This window comes from Myiozetetes cayanensis, unplaced genomic scaffold (genome assembly GCF_022539395.1).
Source record: "Myiozetetes cayanensis isolate MyiCay16 unplaced genomic scaffold, myiCay2020 scf2-11, whole genome shotgun sequence".
NCBI classification, from domain to species: domain Eukaryota; kingdom Metazoa; phylum Chordata; class Aves; order Passeriformes; family Tyrannidae; genus Myiozetetes; species Myiozetetes cayanensis.
This window is the reverse complement of record NW_026087411.1, coordinates 112,664,863-112,670,149: the sequence shown is the minus strand read 5'-3', so window position 1 is coordinate 112,670,149 and position 5,287 is coordinate 112,664,863. Positions and strand designations below refer to the sequence as shown.

Here is a 5,287-nt window from a genome sequence, read left to right as displayed (position 1 = left end):
CTGCCGGAAGACACACAGATCCACTGGGTTAGACAGGAGGTTTGGTTGAAAACATCATCTGCTCACTAAATTATTGCATCGGGGGGCAGGCTCGGGAGCCTGAAGGTTCAACTCACGTCAGGTTGTCCTTACAGTCTGGAGGAGAGAAATACAGAAATATCAGTGTGGGAATCGGAAAGGATGCTGCATTCAGGAGTGCTCTGACATGCTGTCCCGATCTCCATGAGCCACTGGCTCTGCCACCCCACCCCATCTCTTCTCTTTTATCAGGGAACAGCCTCTGTGCTCATCCTGATTGGATCCACATCTGAGAATCTGAAATCCAGATCCCACCTAAATGCTTCATCCCAAGCATGAAGATTATTTTCCGTAGAAAGGAATCTATCTTGGAACAGACCACTGCAAGAGCAGGACATCCATACTCCCTGCAGCCACATTTTCTCACCCTAAAATATTTTTATATGAGCAACATTCCCATTGATTCTGCCTTACTCAGGAATCTCCATTTGCATTTGCCTTTGGGAGAAATAGGCAGGTTTTTTGTCCCATGCATATAAATATATAAACACAGGGAGCATCAAGACTCATCAGTACCCTCCAAATGGTCCCAAAACAAAGAATCTGGTCCCTCCAGAAAATCCCCTGCCCTGTTTCCAGGATGGACTGAAGACATGTATCATCTCCAGCCTTGTCTCATGGATGGACCACAGATCCAAGTCACAGTTGTGTCTCCAGCCCTGTTTCTGCTCCTGGTATGACCCTCTGAGGAGATCTTGGATCTGGTCCACCCTTGCCCAAAGTACTCAGACCCTGAGGATTGTTCTCATCAGTGCCTGCAATGCCAGCCCTGGGATCACCCCTCAGCAGGCATCCCACGATATTCCAAAGGGAATTCAATCTTAACCAACCATCATCTCAACTAATTCATCATCCCACCCAACACTTCAACAATTTATTTTCTCCAAAAGATAAAATAGTGCCTCACTACACTTCAGATGCTTTTAAAAATAATAAAAAAAGACATTGATCATCACAAGGGTAGATTGAACAACTCATTGAGCAAAGCATCACAATAAAAAATTAACTGACAGATTCTTGGGAAAAGAAGGAGCCACTGGCATCTCATTCCGTTGCTCCCACTGCTGCTCACTGGACAGCTCTTTTGCAAGTGATTGAAGAGATGATGGACCAAAATCCATGTTTGGGGAGTTCAGTAATTTGGTAGTTATAGTTCGATTGGGCCTTGGCCAAAGATTTGTCTGGGAGCATCACCTATAAATACTAAAGGAAAAATACTAATGGTTGCAAGCAAAACAAATAATAACACCTTTCTTTCTCTAATGTGTGACATATTAGAAGGTCAGAGAGACACAGGATGGCCTGGGTTGGAAGGGACCTTAATGATCATCTGGTTCCAACCAGCTCTTATTTTAATTTTCCTGCTCTAAAAAACCTGAGGAACATCTTTCTGCAGCTACTCAGGGTTAAAAAGCTAAAATGCCCAATCCCCCTAAATTTTTTTCTTCTCCTGCTTTGTTTTCTCTCTGCCCATAGGGGCCTGGCTTCCCTGGGAATGCAAATAAGACCCACTGGCTCTTCAGACCTCACTCCATAGACTTTACCTTCTTCTTTTTGAGGAGCCCACCCCACAGTGCAGTGGGGTTAGATTTCCCCCCTTCCAACCTATCTATGTCTAGAGGAGAGGTGATGAGGAAGGTGACCAGGAGGGATGACAGAGCTCCATCTCTGCCCCTCCTTGGAATTCTCACAGCCTGCAGGTCCACCAAAACTGTGTCTTTCCATCAGCTTATCCCTCTGAACTATATGTCTTTGGACTCACAGCTGCTTTAGCATTTCAGACTAAATTTAAAAAAAAACCAACAACAAACCACAAACCAGTAAGACCAGTGGCCTTATCAAAGAGGGAAGCTTGAAGCCACCAGCTTTAAGAAAACCACGATTTCCCCCAAGTTCTAAGTCCTTGATAAGAAACAATAGATATGGGACTTGGGGATTCTAATCACAGAATGACAGAATAGTTCAGGTTGGAAAACACTCCTGGAGATCATCTAGTCCAGTCCCCTTCCCAAGGCAGGGTCACCTGGAGCAGGACCTCATCCAGGTGGGTTTGGAATGTCTCCAGAGAGGGAGACTCCACGGCCACCCTGAACAACCTGTCCCAGTGCTCTGCCACCCTCAATGGGAAGTTCTACCTCATGCTGAGAAGGAGTTTCTTGTGCTTTAGTTTGTGGCCATTGCTCCTCCTCCTGCCACTGGAAAGGGTGGTACCATGTTCCTGCCACCTGCCTAGGAAATATTTATACGGATTTATGAGATCCTTGCTCAGTCTTCTCTTCTCCAGACTGAACAGGCCCAGCTTCCTCAGTCTGGATGGAAACTTCTGAACGTGAACATCCACAGCCCCAAGCAGATGTAGATTAGATTTATTTTTAACCTACCAGATGTGTTACATTTTTGGTAAACATAATTAACAGTTCTGGAAGGCTGAGTGATGCCACACAATTTTAAAGTAAAGGGTGTAAGTACTGTTTGTAGCAGTATCTTTTAGCTAATCAGTTTAAAAACTTTCTCTGATTGGCAGGAAAAAATGTCATTTATTACCTTATTTTAATGCTGTTTTACCAGAAACTTGTATATTTTAGTGCTGTTTTACTAGAAACTTGTAGGGCATTAGGTGTACCTGTACCCTGAAACTCAAGCAGCACCAACCCTCAAGAGACAGATTTGTCACCCTGGTTTAAAAATGTTTCTTTTGGGCTCATTTATTCATTCTTGGGAAAAGAAGGAGCCACTGGCATCTCATTCCGTTGCTCCCACTGCTGCTCACTGGACAGCTCTTTTGCAAGTGATTGAAGAGATGATGGACCAAAATCCATGTTTGGGGAGTTCAGTAATTTGGTAGTTATAGTTCGATTGGGCCTTGGCCAAAGATTTGTCTGGGAGCATCACCTATAAATACTAGAGGAAAAATACTAATGGTTGCAAGCAAAACAAATAATAACACCTTTCTTTAATGTGTTACATATTAGGAGGTCAGAGAGACACAGGATGGCCTGGGTTGGAAGGGACCTTAATGATCATCTGGTTCCAACCAGCTCTTATTTTAATTTTCCTGCTCTAAAAAACCTGAGGAACATCTTTCTGCAGCTACTCAGGGTTAAAAAGCTAAAATGCCCAATCCCCCTAAATTTTTTTCTTCTCCTGTTTTGTTTTCTCTCTGCCCATAGGGGCCTGGCTTCCCTGGGAATGCAAATAAGATCCACTGGCTCTTCAGACCTCACTCCACAGACTTTACCTTCTTCTTTTTGAGGAGCCCACCCCACAGTGCAGTGGGGTTAGATTTCCCCCCTTCCAACCTATCTATGTCTAGAGGAGATGTGATGAAGAAGATGGCCAGGAAGGATGACAGGGTAGGAGTTTCTTGTGCTTTAGTTTGTGGCCATTGCTCCTCGTCCTGCCACTGGAAAGGGTGGTACCATGTTCCTGCCACCTGCCTAGGAAATATTTATATGGATTTATGAGATCCTTGCTCAGTCTTCTCTTCTCCAGACTGAACAGGCCCAGCTCCCTCAGTCTGGATGGAAACTTCTGAACGTGAACATCCTCAGCCCCAAGCAGATGTAGATTAGATTTATTTTTAACCTACCAGATGTGTTACATTTTTGGTAAACATAATTAACAGTTCTGGAAGGCTGAGTGATGCCACACAATTTTAAAGTAAAGGGTGTAAGTACTGTTTGTAGCAGTATCTTTTAGCTAATCAGTTTAAAAACTTTCTCTGATTGGCAGGAAAAAATGTCATTTATTACCTTATTTTAATGCTGTTTTACCAGAAACTTGTATATTTTAGTGCTGTTTTACTAGAAACTTGCAGGGCATTAGGTGTACCTGTACCCTGAAACTCAAACAGCACCAACCCTCAGGAGACAGATTTGTCACCCTGGCTTAAAAATGTTTCTTTTGGGCTCATTTATTCTAGAGTAGAGAGAGGAATAAAATAGATATGAAACAAACCCTCAGTTTACACAGAAAGGCTTTTCTGTAAGGTTTACAGGGCAGAACCTTCCACTAATCACAGCCAGGGCTGTAAATTGTACAGAGCTGAGATTAGGTGTGTTGAGTCACTCGCATCGCACGGTCCCTGCCTGCTGATAGTCATCTGAACGTCTCTGCCAGTCAGCAGAGAGAGGCAGACACCCCCAGAAAGTGATTCAGCATGTCCTAAGATCCATGTGTGGGACAGGGAGGGGTTGACTCATGCTCCCAAGGTGTCTGACTCCATCCCTTGCCAGGGGAGGAGAGCACAGGCAGTCAGGCGGGATGAGTCCTACCCTCACAAACCGCTCGTTGTCTGTTCGTTTGCACCAAGATCTGAGGGAGGTAATGGAGTATCTCCAGACACTTTGACATGTTTCTGCTGTTGTTTGAAAATTCACGAGTCTGTGCTGAATGTGAGTTTTGGCATCCTAGTGATGGACCTGGGTGTGAGGCGGTGAGGTCTGGAGGTGGATGTCAGCAACAACCGTGGGGTGATATGAAGACTTCTCCAGCCCTTCTTGCTGTGTTGCCACAGAAATTATTCCCTCGCTATTTCATAAAGACTTAAATGACACAGCACTTTTGTTCATCTTAACCACGACTTTCTCATTCCCGTCTTTCCCTGTAACATCCTCACGCAATTTACAATTCTCACAGACCGTGGGACAAACTGCCTCTTTTTTCCCCCTCCACTTCTCCAGACCTTGTTTCTAACCAGCTACAGAGATCTCTCCAATCATAACTAGAACAAAAAGTCTTGGAAAGTTGGATCATATGAGAAGTAACTTTTTATTTTGATTATGAGTTTCGCACATGGTGACTGACGCACCTTCATCTACGATGAGTAGGTTTCAAACCCCCTTCCGAGGTTTGTTTATCAAAGGGATGAGGTTGAGTAAAAACTGAAATCACTTCAGAAAACCCACTCCCACTCCTCCCACTCTGTTCTTACTCTCAGGAGTGGAACATTCCCACCGTGCACAACCACATCTGTGGGCATTCTCAAGCCAGGAGGAGGTCAGCTACTATGGGGTTGAATCTGTGGGATCTGTATCCCCCCTACCCATAACAAGTCAGACTGGCATAGACAGGGATGGTCTTCAAACTGTACAACAGCCTTTGAACTCCTCCTGTCACCTGCTAGGAACCAAAGAGTGCCTCACAGGCCAAAGTCAGCACCACTGAGGAGTCAAGTCCCTGTGCTTTGAATGACACATCACAAGAATTA

At 44.5% G+C, this 5,287-nt stretch overlaps 1 protein-coding gene across 1 annotated transcript in view; it reads right to left on the bottom strand.

Moving 5' to 3' along the window:
* The window catches only part of XKR6 (XK related 6), a 205,383-nt gene that overhangs the window by 32,152 nt on the left and 167,944 nt on the right, over window positions 1-5,287 (bottom strand). The window lies entirely within an intron of this gene.